This window comes from Rhinopithecus roxellana, chromosome 4 (assembly GCF_007565055.1).
Source record: "Rhinopithecus roxellana isolate Shanxi Qingling chromosome 4, ASM756505v1, whole genome shotgun sequence".
Classification (NCBI taxonomy): Eukaryota; Metazoa; Chordata; class Mammalia; order Primates; family Cercopithecidae; genus Rhinopithecus; species Rhinopithecus roxellana.
This window is the reverse complement of record NC_044552.1, coordinates 125,467,044-125,480,628: the sequence shown is the minus strand read 5'-3', so window position 1 is coordinate 125,480,628 and position 13,585 is coordinate 125,467,044. Positions and strand designations below refer to the sequence as shown.

General features: G+C 39.1%; 1 protein-coding gene across 20 annotated transcripts in view; it reads right to left on the bottom strand.

The window, feature by feature from the left end:
* The window catches only part of EPB41L2 (erythrocyte membrane protein band 4.1 like 2), a 226,629-nt gene that overhangs the window by 119,258 nt on the left and 93,786 nt on the right, over positions 1-13,585 (bottom strand). For 4 of the 20 annotated variants that reach the window (XM_010354694.2, XM_030928697.1, XM_010354698.2 and 1 more), the window contains exon 1: positions 12,730-12,929. The exons of the other annotated variants lie outside the window; for them this stretch is intronic. The gene's annotated coding sequence lies outside the window, so the exon portion shown is untranslated. Of the gene's footprint in view, positions 1-12,729; positions 12,930-13,585 lie in introns of those variants that run through there. 20 annotated transcript variants of the gene reach the window in all.

The following is a 13,585-nucleotide window of genomic DNA, read 5'->3' as shown; positions in this document are numbered from 1 at the left end:
AGTCCTGGTACCCTGGACAACGAGCAGTGTCCCAGCTATCTTCAAAGGTGGTAAAAACTTAGAGACGGACATGGTGTATTCCAGTAGTCCCAGCTACTTGGGAGTCTGAGGCAAGAAACATGCTTGAGCCCAGGAATCTGAGGACAGCCTGAGAAACAGAGTGAGATCCCATCTCTTAAAAAATTTTTTCTTAACTTTTTAAGTGGTACAAACTTGAATAAGTCAAAAAAAAGTACACTTGTTTTAAAGCTTTATTAAGACATAATTCATGTACCATAAATTTCACCCTCTTAAAGTATACAGTTAGTGATTTTGAGTATACTCACAAGGTTGTGCAACCATCATCACTAATTCTAGAGCATTTTCATCACTCCAGAAAGAAATCCTGTGCCCATTAGTAATCACTCTGCATTCCCCCTCACCCCCTGGCAACCTTATGAATATATCCAAAACCACCCACTTTAAAAGGGTGAATTTTGTGATATGTAAATTTTCTCAATAAAAATAACTTTAAAATGTTTTTCACATCTAAAATGCAACCACAAAAATAGTCAAGTCAATTTGCCTATATTTAATGGCTTCTACAATGTGGTAAGTCATAGGCACATGAATAAAGACAACCTTTGAGGAGCTAAGGGAGTGAGGCCTACAAATAAGCATACATAAGTCAATAGCATGTTGCACAAAAAGCACAGGACTAGGCCAGGTGCGGTGGCTCATGCCTGTAATCTCAGCACTTTGGGAGGCTGAGGAGGGTGGAGCACTTGAGGTCAGGAGTTTGAGACCATCCTGGCCTGAACATGGCAAAACCCCATCTCTACTAAAAATACAAAAATTAGCCGAGCGTGGTGGCATGTCTCTGTAATCCCAGCTACTTGGGAGGCTGAGGCAGGAGAATTGCTTGAACCCAGAGGCAGAGGTTGCAGTGAGCCAAGATTGTGTCACTGCACTCCAGCCTAGGCAACAGAGCGAGACCCTGTCTCAAAACAACAACAATAACAACAACAAGAAGCAAAGGACTTAATCCACCACGTTAGGAGAAGAAAAGGGTCACCAGGCAGGCGTTTCTGCAGAAGTTGACATTTGAGTTTATTTTTTTAAATGGGTACTCAGTATTCAGACAAAATGGCCAGAATGGAAGGTATGTGTCAGGCATAGGGAGTTGTGTGGAAACATGAGAACATTCCTCATAAAAAAGGAAACCACAAGCACAGAACAATAATCCACTGTACAAGTGAAGTGGGGGCTTATGAGTGAAGATAGGACGGGCGGAAGCTGAACTGGTAATAATGAAGTAAGAAAAGAAGGCAGAAGCCAAAACATAAAAGATTTTGTGTTATTTTAAAGGCAATGCGGGGGTTATTTGAAAAGCAATGAGAAGTTACATAAGTACTTGAAGTAGAGGAGAAATGTAATAAGATTCTCATTTCACTTAGCCCAACTTGGCTGTAAAGTACAGGATGAAAGAAAAAACTGAAGCAGAAAGACATCCAGGAGATTGGGCTGATCCGATCACTGGTGGATCCAGATCTGAGAACACGATGGTCTCTACTACGGCAGAAACAGTAGGGTAAAGGACAAGATATCAATCTAAAGGTAAAGAAGTAGAGTGGATATGACTTGATATCCAGGCTGAATATAGAAAGTCAAAGAGAGGAAAGAGTCAAGGAAAAGGCCCAGGTCATGGAAGACTAGGGCGATGGTAGAACCATTCATGGAAATGGGGAACACCTGTAAAAGTGGGTCTGGCTGACACATATAATTCAATTTTGAATTCACTGTGATTGAGAAGTTGTGGAGATGTCTAGATGATCCCCAGACAAGCAGGTTTTGATTGGAGACTAGATACACACTAGAGATAGGGTTTGGAAGTTGTCAGTATATGGGTGATAGCAAGGGATACATCACCTAGAGAAAAAGGGTAGCTTAAACTTAGAGGATCCTTAAAAAAGCTCTTATGACCATCAACATGTAAGGTCAGGCAGAAGAAAACACATGAGGGCCAGGAGAAAAACATAGCGAGGCAGGGAGATCGGGGGACAGCAATATCCTTGACAGCAATGCTATGTAAGAGGGAATAGTTAACTATCCTACCTACATATTCTATGCTGCTTCTCATTCTCAGGCATTTGAAATTCAAAAGTATATCTTCCAACAAGACCCGAGGACAGGTAAACTGGCTCCATATTGCACAGAAAACCTTTTTTCCTTCTTTAACGTACCATTTCCCATGTACCATTTAAGGTGACAGTATTATTTACTTTAATCATGAAATAACCAAAGTGTATTTCTAGTATATACTCTCTAGCTACATTCTGAGAGCTGAATAAATGTCCTGGTAAAATTAAAACCAAAATGCCCCATACTTGTCTAAGCTAACCAAGATAAATTGGCAGCTCTCTAATTACTTTGGCTGTGAGAAACAGTCTGGGAACCAATCAGCTAAGGCTGCTTTTTGGCCAAAGTATTTTAGAAGCAGTGAAATATAAAATTTGAGTTTCCACTATTATGTTAAAAGCATTAATAGTTGTTTATATTTTAATCATAAGGGTCACTACTCACTGTTTACTGTCTGACACAGTAACCATAATCTGTTTCTCAAAATATTCTACATTATCCCTTATTTTACAAATAATAAACAGAAATAACTTATCCAAGGCCACTAATGGAGAACCACCCAGCTGTGTATACCTTCCCTCACACACACTTCACAATGCAATCACAGTTCCATTATGTGTGAACGACCTACTCAACCACAGAGTCCTTGGCCTAGTACTCAAAGAAGGTTCCCGCCAGTTAGTGAAAATGACTATAAAATAACAACAATGTATTCTCGGATTTATTCAGAATACTCTCTCTTAAAAGTAAGAAATTTATAGATGAATTTAAATCACAAAGAAAATCCCATTTGAACGTTATTGCTTGACCATGTAATCATAACTGAGCCGGTCAACAGAAACTGAAGACAATGTACAAATACAGACACGAAGAGCACCGACAAAACCATATGGTTAAGCCTCACAAAGTCATCCTCAATCACCACTGTATTCACAACACCTATAAGGGTTAAGAGCCTCAAAAGTGATGATCATTGTCACCCATCCAAATGGAAGTTACAAGACAGAAAACAATGGAAAAGACTAATTGGATCATTACTCAACATATTCTTGAAACAGTTTCAAGAGTTCAACAGAGCTCAAAACAAAACACTACCTTCTTTGTTGATAAAATGGTTTCTTGAACAAATTACCACCATCAAGAAAACATGATTACAGTACATCCACTCACCCTAATCATCATGCCTACAACCCTGAGTTTCTTTCAGATGTGGATAAGCCTTTAAACTCTATCACCCATGAAAATGAGAACTCTTGCAGTGGAATGCTGACATTCCCACTAAAACGAAAGCTCCATGAGGGCTGGGATCTTTCTTTTATATACTGCTATGTTCCCAGCATCTAGACTGGCACATAATAGGTACCTAATAAGTACTTACTAAATGAGTATTGTTCAGTCATCTAGTCTAATATCCTCGCTTTATTTTATCAACAACAAAACTGAGGATCAGAAAGACCAGGAGATTTGCCTGAGATGGTAAAGTCAGATGGGCAAGCCAAAACTGGAACTAAGGTTTCCCAAATTCTGGCAATGCTCATTGACTAATATTTAATTATAATTACCCAAAATCCATCATTAGTATAGTTATATAATACATTAAGTAATGATCTTTCTACTTATCAGCAACCAAAAAGAACACTGCTGTGAACAGCCCGCCCATTAGACAAGCATGTGGTTTTGACACAATTACCATGTTGGCATGCTCCATCTGGGTTGATGAAAGTATTCGTTATTGTGACAGCTTCATGAGAAAAAGCATGCATCATTTAACATGCAACGAAGCAGAAAACCATCATCAACAGAGGATCAGTACTGGTTAGGTAAGGAGCTGTGTTACATAAACTCCATTCTTTTTTTTCCGATGTTTAAAAAAGGAGGTAAATTTTAACGTGCTATCTCTATCAGTAGGCTGAACTGCCAACCATATAACATCATGCTACTTAAAACATTGGCCCTTAATCAGAATACTACAGCCAGCAAAGCAAAGCAGATACACAACCTTACAAACACACAAACAACTTCAAGCAAAGAGTTCATGCTAATTCTTAGGTTCAGACGTTTCCTTAAAACCTCGAGGAAACTGGGACCTTACTATTAATAAAAACCCTGAGAAGGGAACAGGGTAGGTGCTGTTGCCAGCTGACTAGCTCCCATTCTCTGCTGAGATCACAAGCAATATGAGGGTCTTTGATTTCTACCAAGAGAGCTCAACCCATTTTTTTAAGGACCCAAGATTCACAAAATGGGAAGGAATGCATTTCTAAGCTTCAAAAATGGTAGCGAGAGGATGGAGGGAGGCTTTCATTTGAGCTTTGAGAAAACAACAAAACTTTGCAACAAATAACCATTGAGCTTTAAACATACTGGTAATGTATAGATAGTTCTAAGCTGGCCATTTTCTACATCTGACAAAACTAGTTTACATCTGCTTGTGGGTAGAGGATATGTAGAGCATCCTGCTGATACCCACAATCTAGTGCTTGTACGTTCACCTCCCCAAAGGGTCTATAGCTATTAAAAGAGAAGGTCTTTTAATACTGCACTATTTGATGCCATTAATACATCAAACGTGAAAAAAAAAAAAAAAACAAATATAGAAATGATTCAGCAGCCACCTAACTCTACCTGGGAAATAATGGAGTGGTGCTTCTCAAATATATTCATCATTTAAAAGGAGAAGGGGAAAAGGCAAGAGAGGCGGGGGTGGAGGTGGGGAGGAAGAGAGAGGAGGGGGAGGGGAAAGGGGAACAAGGAAGAAGAAATATCTGGAAGAAGAAGGAATAACAAAAACAAGAGCAGCAGAGTGCAAGTAAGTCCCTACCCTCATAGGTTTATGTTTCTTAAGTGTCAGATGGTCTAGAAAATACTATACTTCATATTCAAGTAAGTATAAATACATTCCAAAGGGACTATTTGTTAGTTCATATTATCTATATGGGGAGGATGAACAAGTAATCCAATGCTGCTCACCCTAGTTACTATAACCCACTATATCACTTTTTTTTTTAGTTTTAAAGTGATAAGGGACCTATTAGAGAGACAGAGCTATTACTATAAAGATGTAAACTAATATCCAGTTTAAATTAAACCCACACATACAAAACATATGAACTACAATCTTCGCCAGTTCAAGTCTAGATGGGATCAGGTGACATTCAGAGCATATATTTCTTCCACTCTTTCTCCTTTTTAACAGAACCTAAATTTTGTTCCACTTCTCCCCTTCCACATGTGTGTCAGCAGAGGCTAGCTCCGGATGGGCCTGAAGGGTAGCTTCTACTGGTCTAGGGCAATCGTGGTAGTCTCCTACCCCTTGCCAAGAAAATATGCATGAAGTCCACTGGTGGGCTCCTGGAAAAGGATCTCTCCCTCTAAAAAGAGCCACAGGAAGAGGAGGCCCCTTCTGCTATCTCTGAACATTGTATACATAACTCTGTTAAATGCCGTTGTCATCTTGAATCCACAGAGAAGAAAAAGCCTGGTGACACACTGTCACACAACAAAGGACACTAGCAAGAGAACCACAGAGAAGAGGACTCAATGAGCCTGGTTCAATGAGCCAGAGATTTCAGTGACTTGTACTCAAAAACATCTTGATATTGACTTCTGCATATTCTGAGGAGAGCATTAGAAAATAAGCATTAAGAAACTGAGAGTACATATAGATCTTGGGTCATTATTACTCCCACTTGCATTTTATGACCTTCATACCTAAGAGCTATGGTTGTCAAAGTATTCCATTTTTCCAAATGATGTTCAGTTTTTTAAAACCTAATACTTGAGTTAATATTAGTGAGATAAACCATTAATTCTTTATTCTAACAACTCTAAATAAGAATGAAACAAAAAAAAAATCTTACTTTATCAACATATGAGTCCCTTTCTTCATATGTTGGAGAGAGGGGTATATGAAAACTAAGGCACAATTTTCAATAACATCCAGTTGCAATAACAATCTTCTTTGTTGAAAGCAAGTCCCTACTGCTATCATTAAGGATGGAGTCAAGAAAAAGACCCGTGCCAAGCAAAGCATTCTCCACCAGCAACTAAAGCAATCTTGGAAATAGATACAATTTCCTGAAGTTAAAGCTAAACAATCAGAGGCCATACATAAATCATGAATGACTCTAATATTGGATATCTTTATTCACATAACCATAATGCATATAAACCTTGTAATACTGGCAATCCAACAACACACACTAGCAGAGATGGCAGAGACATCCAGAACCCTGCTGAGTTCTCATCAATCAATTATGCCCACTGAGTTGTATGGTCAGAAATTTTGGTGAACGGCATCTGCTCCAATTCCTTCTCTCAGGTAGAGACCCAATTCTGTGTAATAATCAAAGCTGAAGCTATATTCTTTCCTTTCTTTTGCTTTTTTTGTTTCAGATGGAGTCTCTCTCTGTCGCCCAGGGCTGAAGTGCCATGGCATGTTCTCAGCTCACTGCAATCTCCACCTGCTGGGTTCAAGCGATTCTCCTGCCTCAGCCTCCCGCCTAGCTGGGATTACAGGTGCACGCCACCATGCCTGGCTAATTTTTGTATTTTTAGTAGAGACGGGGTTTCACCATGTTGACTAGGCTGGTCTCAAACTCCTGACCTCAAGTGATCCACCTGCCTCAGCCTCCCAAAGTGCTGGGATTACAGGCATGAGCCACCACATCCAGCCTGAAGCTACATTCTTTCTGTGAGAAGTTACCTATGTCTGAATAAAATGGCCTGGTGGTTTGGAGATCAAGACTGGGAAATAAAACAGGATTAGAATTTCAGCTCTGCTTATTAGCCATGTAACCGCAGACAAGTTATTTTAGCCTTGCTGAGTTTCAGCTTCCTCATAAGCCAAAAAAAAAAAAAAGGATAATAAAATGTACTCATTGGTTGATTCCAAGCATTAGATTAGATGCTATAATACATTAAGTGCCTGGCACACAATAAATTCATAATAAATGATCAGCCACTGTCATCACATAGAGATTCTGCCAAGAAAATAACTATATTTGTTCACTAAAAAAACAGTAATGGTAGTAATAACAGTACTCATAACATAAATAATCATGATAATATCAGCTATTTGTTAAACACTGCTCTAGAAACATTGCATGCAGCAACTCGAACCTTCTCAACCCTTTTAGGAAGGAACTGAAATTATTCTCATGTTACAGACGAAAAAGGTAAAAAGAGGATAGATGGGTTGGTCAAAGCCATATAACCAATAAAGAGAAGTACCAGAATTCAAACCCAGGCCGTCCAGCTCTAAAGACCTTGTCCAACACTGCCTTCAATCCCAAAACGACTTCACTACTCTATAACTTGCGCCTAGCAGGATGCGTGACAGTTAATGATTTGTTGAAAAGCGAAATTGATAATTACCACTACGTTTTGGGGCCTTATAATCATTAGCAGGATGTTCTAACGGAGCACCCCTCATGAATTTCAGTGACCATCAGGATGTGAGTGGGGTCAGTATCTTATCCTCTTCTTTCAAAACAAGTGTTTTTTGAGTACTCTCAAAGCATATGCACCAGGCACCAGTAATACAGATGAAAGATTCCTGCTCTCAGTATAGTGGGAGACATAGGTAATAAGATTAGCATTCATAGGTCAAACAACTTGTAACCAATTCATAAATCTTGGTAATTCAGATTTAAAAATTACTACTAGCTTGAAAAGTAGCCACGATTTTCTTGTTATCTCTTCAGGAAATCACACAATGAATGGTCCTTCCTAGGAAATGCTGGTTAAACACTCGTAACATACAAATAGTCATTACAGGCTTTTTAGAGAGGACTAATTCTCTTTCTCAATTTTATTTGGTCTCTATCTGAATTCAAGTAACCTGAATTAAAAAGTCCAATAAAACAAGCTTGGGTGTAAGTTGCCTCAACATCAAAAAAATAAAAAATTTTATTTTTAAATTTTTGGCTAGGCCAATTTAAATCATTGGTCCAATGGTAGGCAAAGTGGCTAATGGATAAACAGAGTTACCAAAAAAAAAAAAGAAAGAAAGAAAGAAACACAAGTGGCACATAAACATATGAAGAGGTGCTTGTCACACCTTTAGTAGAAGAAATGAAACTAAAAATTCAGAATGGAGACATCCAAAAGCGTAATCATCCACTCACTGAGCAAGACTATGGGAACAAAGGCATTCTCAAACAACTGCTAGCAGAAGAATAAACTGGTATGGGCCCAGTGGAAGTCAATGTGCCAACAGCTTTCAAAATTCCAAACGTGTCCACACTACTATTAGTAATCCTGCTTGTGGTAATGCAGGGGTGTCCAATCTTGTGGCTTCCCTGGGCTACACTGGAAAAAGAAGAATGTCTTGGGCCACACATAAAATACACTAACAATATCTGATGAGCTTTAAAAAAAACAAACAAAAAAATTGCAAAAAAAAAACCTCATAATGCTCTAAGAAAGTTTACAAATTTGTGCTGGGCATAATTCAAAGCTGTCCCGGGCCTCATGTGGCCTGCAGGCCACAGGTTGGACAAGCTTGTGGTAAAGTATCCTACAGACGTATTTGTGCATATGTAAAATAATTATGTAAAGGTGACTACCACACTGTAAAAGCTAAGGATCCATGTCCATCAACAGGGGGCATTATACCACATTCATACAACAGAATACTATGCAACTATAAAGAGAAAAGATGAGAAAGGCTACCACCCCAGTTGGGAAAATAACTCCAATTATTAAGTACATTGTTAAGTACGAACAGCAAGATTCAGATGGTATAAGTGATAGGTCACTTTATAGGGATAGGATACCTTATACAGACAGTACACCTTATAGGTTGAAAGCAAAGCATGTGGGAGATACACATACAAAGGATGTGAATATGGACACACACACATTTTCCTTTAAATGAGTAAAGAAACTAGGGAAGGACGCAAGAGAGTAACAATAGTGATTACGCGGAATGGAGGATGGTGCTGGGTAGATGACTGCCAAGGTACAGATATGGGAGACAATGTTTTTACTGAACAGAAGTTTTCATAAACTTAAGCACTTAAGTATTTTACTAGGAGAATAATATTTATGCATCAAGTGAACCCAGCTTGGTTAGCCAGCTTCCTTGGAGACAACATGTGTATGACTCCCACAAGCCACAATGCCACTTTGCCCTGTCACACAGCTCTAGCCACACAAATGAACGTCGATTCCACCTGAGCAGTAGCATTAAGATGGCCTAAGTTTTGGATTTCCTAGTGTATGAAGGTTAAGACTGTTTCTGTATCCTCAAAGAAACTGATTTCTGCCAGCCTCCACTTCAGTATATTTCACAAACCCACCACTTACCCCATCTAGATTGTTCCCTAAGTAGTATAAGCTCAACACCCAAGCTTTTAGTGCAGCAACACTTTTTTGTAAGAAGTTTATCAGTTCCTCATTTAAAAAAATTCAGTTGTCCCTCAGTATCTATGGGGGATTGGTCCACAGATAACCAAATCCACACATACTCAAGTATCGCTGTCAGCCTTGCTGAACCTGTGGACAAGGAAACGTCAGTCATCTGTATCCGAGTTTAGCACCCTGTGAACAGTTATTTTCAACCTGAATTTGGTTGCAGATACAGAAGTTGCCTATATACAGGGCTGATTAGATTTACTGAAAAAACTCACACATAAGCGGACCTATGCGGTGCAGGCTCGTGTTGTTCAAGAGTCAATTACAGTTCCTGAGAAAACAGGAACTTGTTTTATGCTTGTTTTTTAACCTTTTTTCCTCAGTGTGGACTTGAAACAAACAAGTGTCTTTTGCTAACAATAATATTGGTGCATATGCAGGCAGCATAAAAAGATTATTCGTATTATCTGCTGGAGGGTTGGGAACAGGGCACTTAGAAACAGAGTTCTCTGAAAGTTGGGGACTTTTTTTAAAGGCAGAATAAACAGAATGGGAAGAGTCCTATTAAATGTCTAAGCTGGTCATACATAAACATTCCCCAATCTCTTTCAGCAGCTTCCTCCTCACAGGGAAAAGCAGGAATAAAATTGGCCTGACAGCACAAGCTTGTCATCAAGTTTCCTGTCCACACCTCTTCCCTGCCCATCTGCTACTATATTCACATGAAGAGGGTAAAACTTTTGTGCAGATAAACAACTACATGTTCCTAGCACAGTGTTTGCATCCGGTGGCTTCCTGATAAATATCTTTTGTGATGTTCCTAACATTTAGGGAACATTTATTTGGGCCACCTCCCTATAATGAATGTTCTATAGAAAAAAAAGATGCTAACGTGCAGTTTATTCCAGTGACATCATAAGCACGCTCAAACCAGAGCAGGGCCAATACCAACAGGCTCCCATGATCATGACAGATGCCCGCGAGTCTATTTTTCCTAAGCTTACCCCACAACTATCTTATGCATAAAATGGCTCCCCAGCCCCATCATAAAACTCATGCCCACTTGGTATCCAACAGTAATCAACAACCAGTCTAATACTATTTCTGTGTGAGTCAAACTCTAAAAAATAACAGTAGTGGTTCAGGAGGCATTTCCCAAATAAGCAAACGACAAATCCACCAAGGTTAACTGCACAGGATAAACGCACAGGCTGCAGACGCTGCATTTTAATAGGTCATAAGACAAAAGCTTGTCAAAGTCAATCAACTCCCCCACACTATGACAAGTCCACCAAGCTGGAGCCTATACTGATCTCACACTTTCAAATCCTCTTCTCTATAAGCTTTGGAATGCTGTAGTCAACAGGCATAAATACCTAAACCTCATAAAAAACATAATTCACTTCTTAAGTTTTGGCCGTTAGTTCTTCTGCCATTTTAAGTAGTTAAAGGAGTACTAAAGAGTTCTATCAATACATAGCATACATGCTAAAAACTAAGACTATAGACTGAATGACTTTTCTAGCTTAAGCAAGCATATCCAAATGCTGACCCCAGTCCACCGGCTGATCAGCAGAAGGTGCCAGAGAGTATCCAAATTATGGACCCTCCAAGCCTGGCGTGATAAGAGCAACTTTCCCTCGGCGGGAAAAGCTGTAACTACAATGGAATTACAGACATGCCATCTGGAGTGCTATAAAACCTTTTTTTTTTTTTTTTCCCTTAAAGTAAGTATTTGTACTCTGAGGATTCATTTAGTTCAGAACTACTTAGTGAGAACTTCAAATAACTATTTTTAGGTGGTGGTGGCTAGGATAAGTTTTTACTTCAGTGAAATGTATTTGTTTTCTTAGAGGTAAAATTCTCGAAGTCCAACATTTGCAAAAGTGATTTGGTAGAGAATCACGCTGGAGAATAGGTCAGGCATTCAATGTCTGGGGTCCACCAAAAAATGCAAGCAAAACCAACGTCAAAGTTAAAAATTTACCTTTCCAATGTAACTTGCCATGTGATCCTGCTATGACACTAAACTATAGATCATCAATATATCATATCATCTGTACAGCAACACTACAAAGTAGATGCGGGGGACAACTGACTGTCCAGGTCATCAGCATCACCTCAACAGTTATCATTTATTCAGCTCCCACACCCATGATGCAAATAATTTGAAGAGACAAATCTTCCTTGTGACAAAAAAAAAAGAAAAACTTAAACTTCCCAAGTACACGTGCACCCCCCTCAAAATACCATAAACACTTCAGTGATATAGAGCATCCCTTACAGTGTCAACAGTAAAAAAGTAATCGCAGAGGTGATCGCTAATTATAGTGGCCCTGCTTTTCATTTTGTCAGGAAGTCTCAATGAAGCAAGAATCTTTTTGAAGACTGCTAGACTGTTAGATTATATAAAGAAAATGCAAGAAGATTTTTTCCCAAGTCTGGATGTCAGAATCTGGGCAATATACATTTTCACATGTATTCAATATGACAACAAATTAAATATTCAGTAATAAAAGAAGATGTTGATACCTATTCTTATTCGATCAATATTTACTTAGGGTGTGCCAACATCAAACCAATAACCAGACCTTGGTAACTGTTAAATGGCTACTAATCTGCAGACGCCAAAAACTGTGAACTCAAATCTCTGATAGCTACAGTACAGCTTCCTTTCATCAAACAAGTTAGGGTGAAAATGAAGCACTTTAGAAGTAAACTGAAAGTTATAATTCTTTAAGATGCTAAAAAGAAAATAACTGAACACAGTTAACCTTACATAGTCCTCACGGTGCTTCCGGAAATAATATAGTACTAATTTTGTACAGTATTATGTCATACCACTGAAAAAACTGTGAACCAACCAGACAAGCATATAAAAGAAACCAACTAGCTTCATTATTCTCACAGGTCAAACCTGAAAAAGCTATCATGTTAAAGATAGCCTGACAAAAGTCAACATTTGCCTAGAAAAATGCAAACAAGACATCTAAAACTAAACTCGGCCCACTAGAAAAATGTATTTTTCATAGGGCTTAGTTCAAATATCACAACATATTCCCTTGTGAAACAGTGTACGTACTCAGATTCCATCTACTCTGTATATTAGTATTTTCCTAATTTTCAGTCCCCTGACTAGTCACACTTTCAATAGCAAACTTCCTCCACAAGCAGAAACAAACAAGCATGTATCACAAAACCCAACCACTGCAACAAAAACGTCCTAATAATCTCCCCCCTTGAAATACATACGCAGCTTTTAAGCACATCAAGCCCGCTGTCTGCTATTTCCTGTCATTGGAAAACTGTGGAAAGCTGATGGAAATCCAGCGTCCAAAAGCTTAATGAGCAAGACTGGCCCCACCCAAGCCAGACCCTGCTGGAGAGGGACATGCTCAGTAGAGAAGCCCAGTTTGGTTCCAAGTCACTTCATTCCTCGGCTAGAAAATGCATATGGGTCAAAGAAAAAAGTCAGCTTCCTGCTGCCTGTTCTACCCCCTAAATGAAGACCCCTTCAGCATAGAAACTAGTTTTAATGACACAATTGTAATTCTATAATTTTTATAAAATTTTTCTATCCTGAGTTTTTTTTCTCATTTAGTTTTTGTGGTTATGATTTTTGCTTTGCTTCGGGTCTCCATCCTGCAACTTTGTTTTTATTTTTGTCATTTTAATTCATCCTAGAATAGACACCAAAAGTATATGTACACAACATAAAGTGGTCCCCCTTATCCTCGGGGAAAGAAGCCCAGTAGATGCCTGAAACCACTGAGAGTACCAAACCCGACTCATCAATTGGAACGTGTTTCTTCTGTTCATGTCTTCCAGGCCACAAATTTAATGCCTTGTACTTTTTAAATTTTCTTACTTATTTTTAGAGACAGGGTCTCACCCTGTCACCCAGGCTGGAGTGCAATGGCACACTCATGGCTCACTGCAGCCTTGACCTCCTGGACTCAAACAATCCTCCCACCCCAGCCTCTCAAGTAGCTGGGACCAGAGGCACACACTGCCATGCCTAGCTAATTTTTTTACGTTTTTGTAGAGATAGAGTCTCACTATGTTACAGCTGAGGCTGATCTCAAACTCCAGGACTCAAGTGATCATC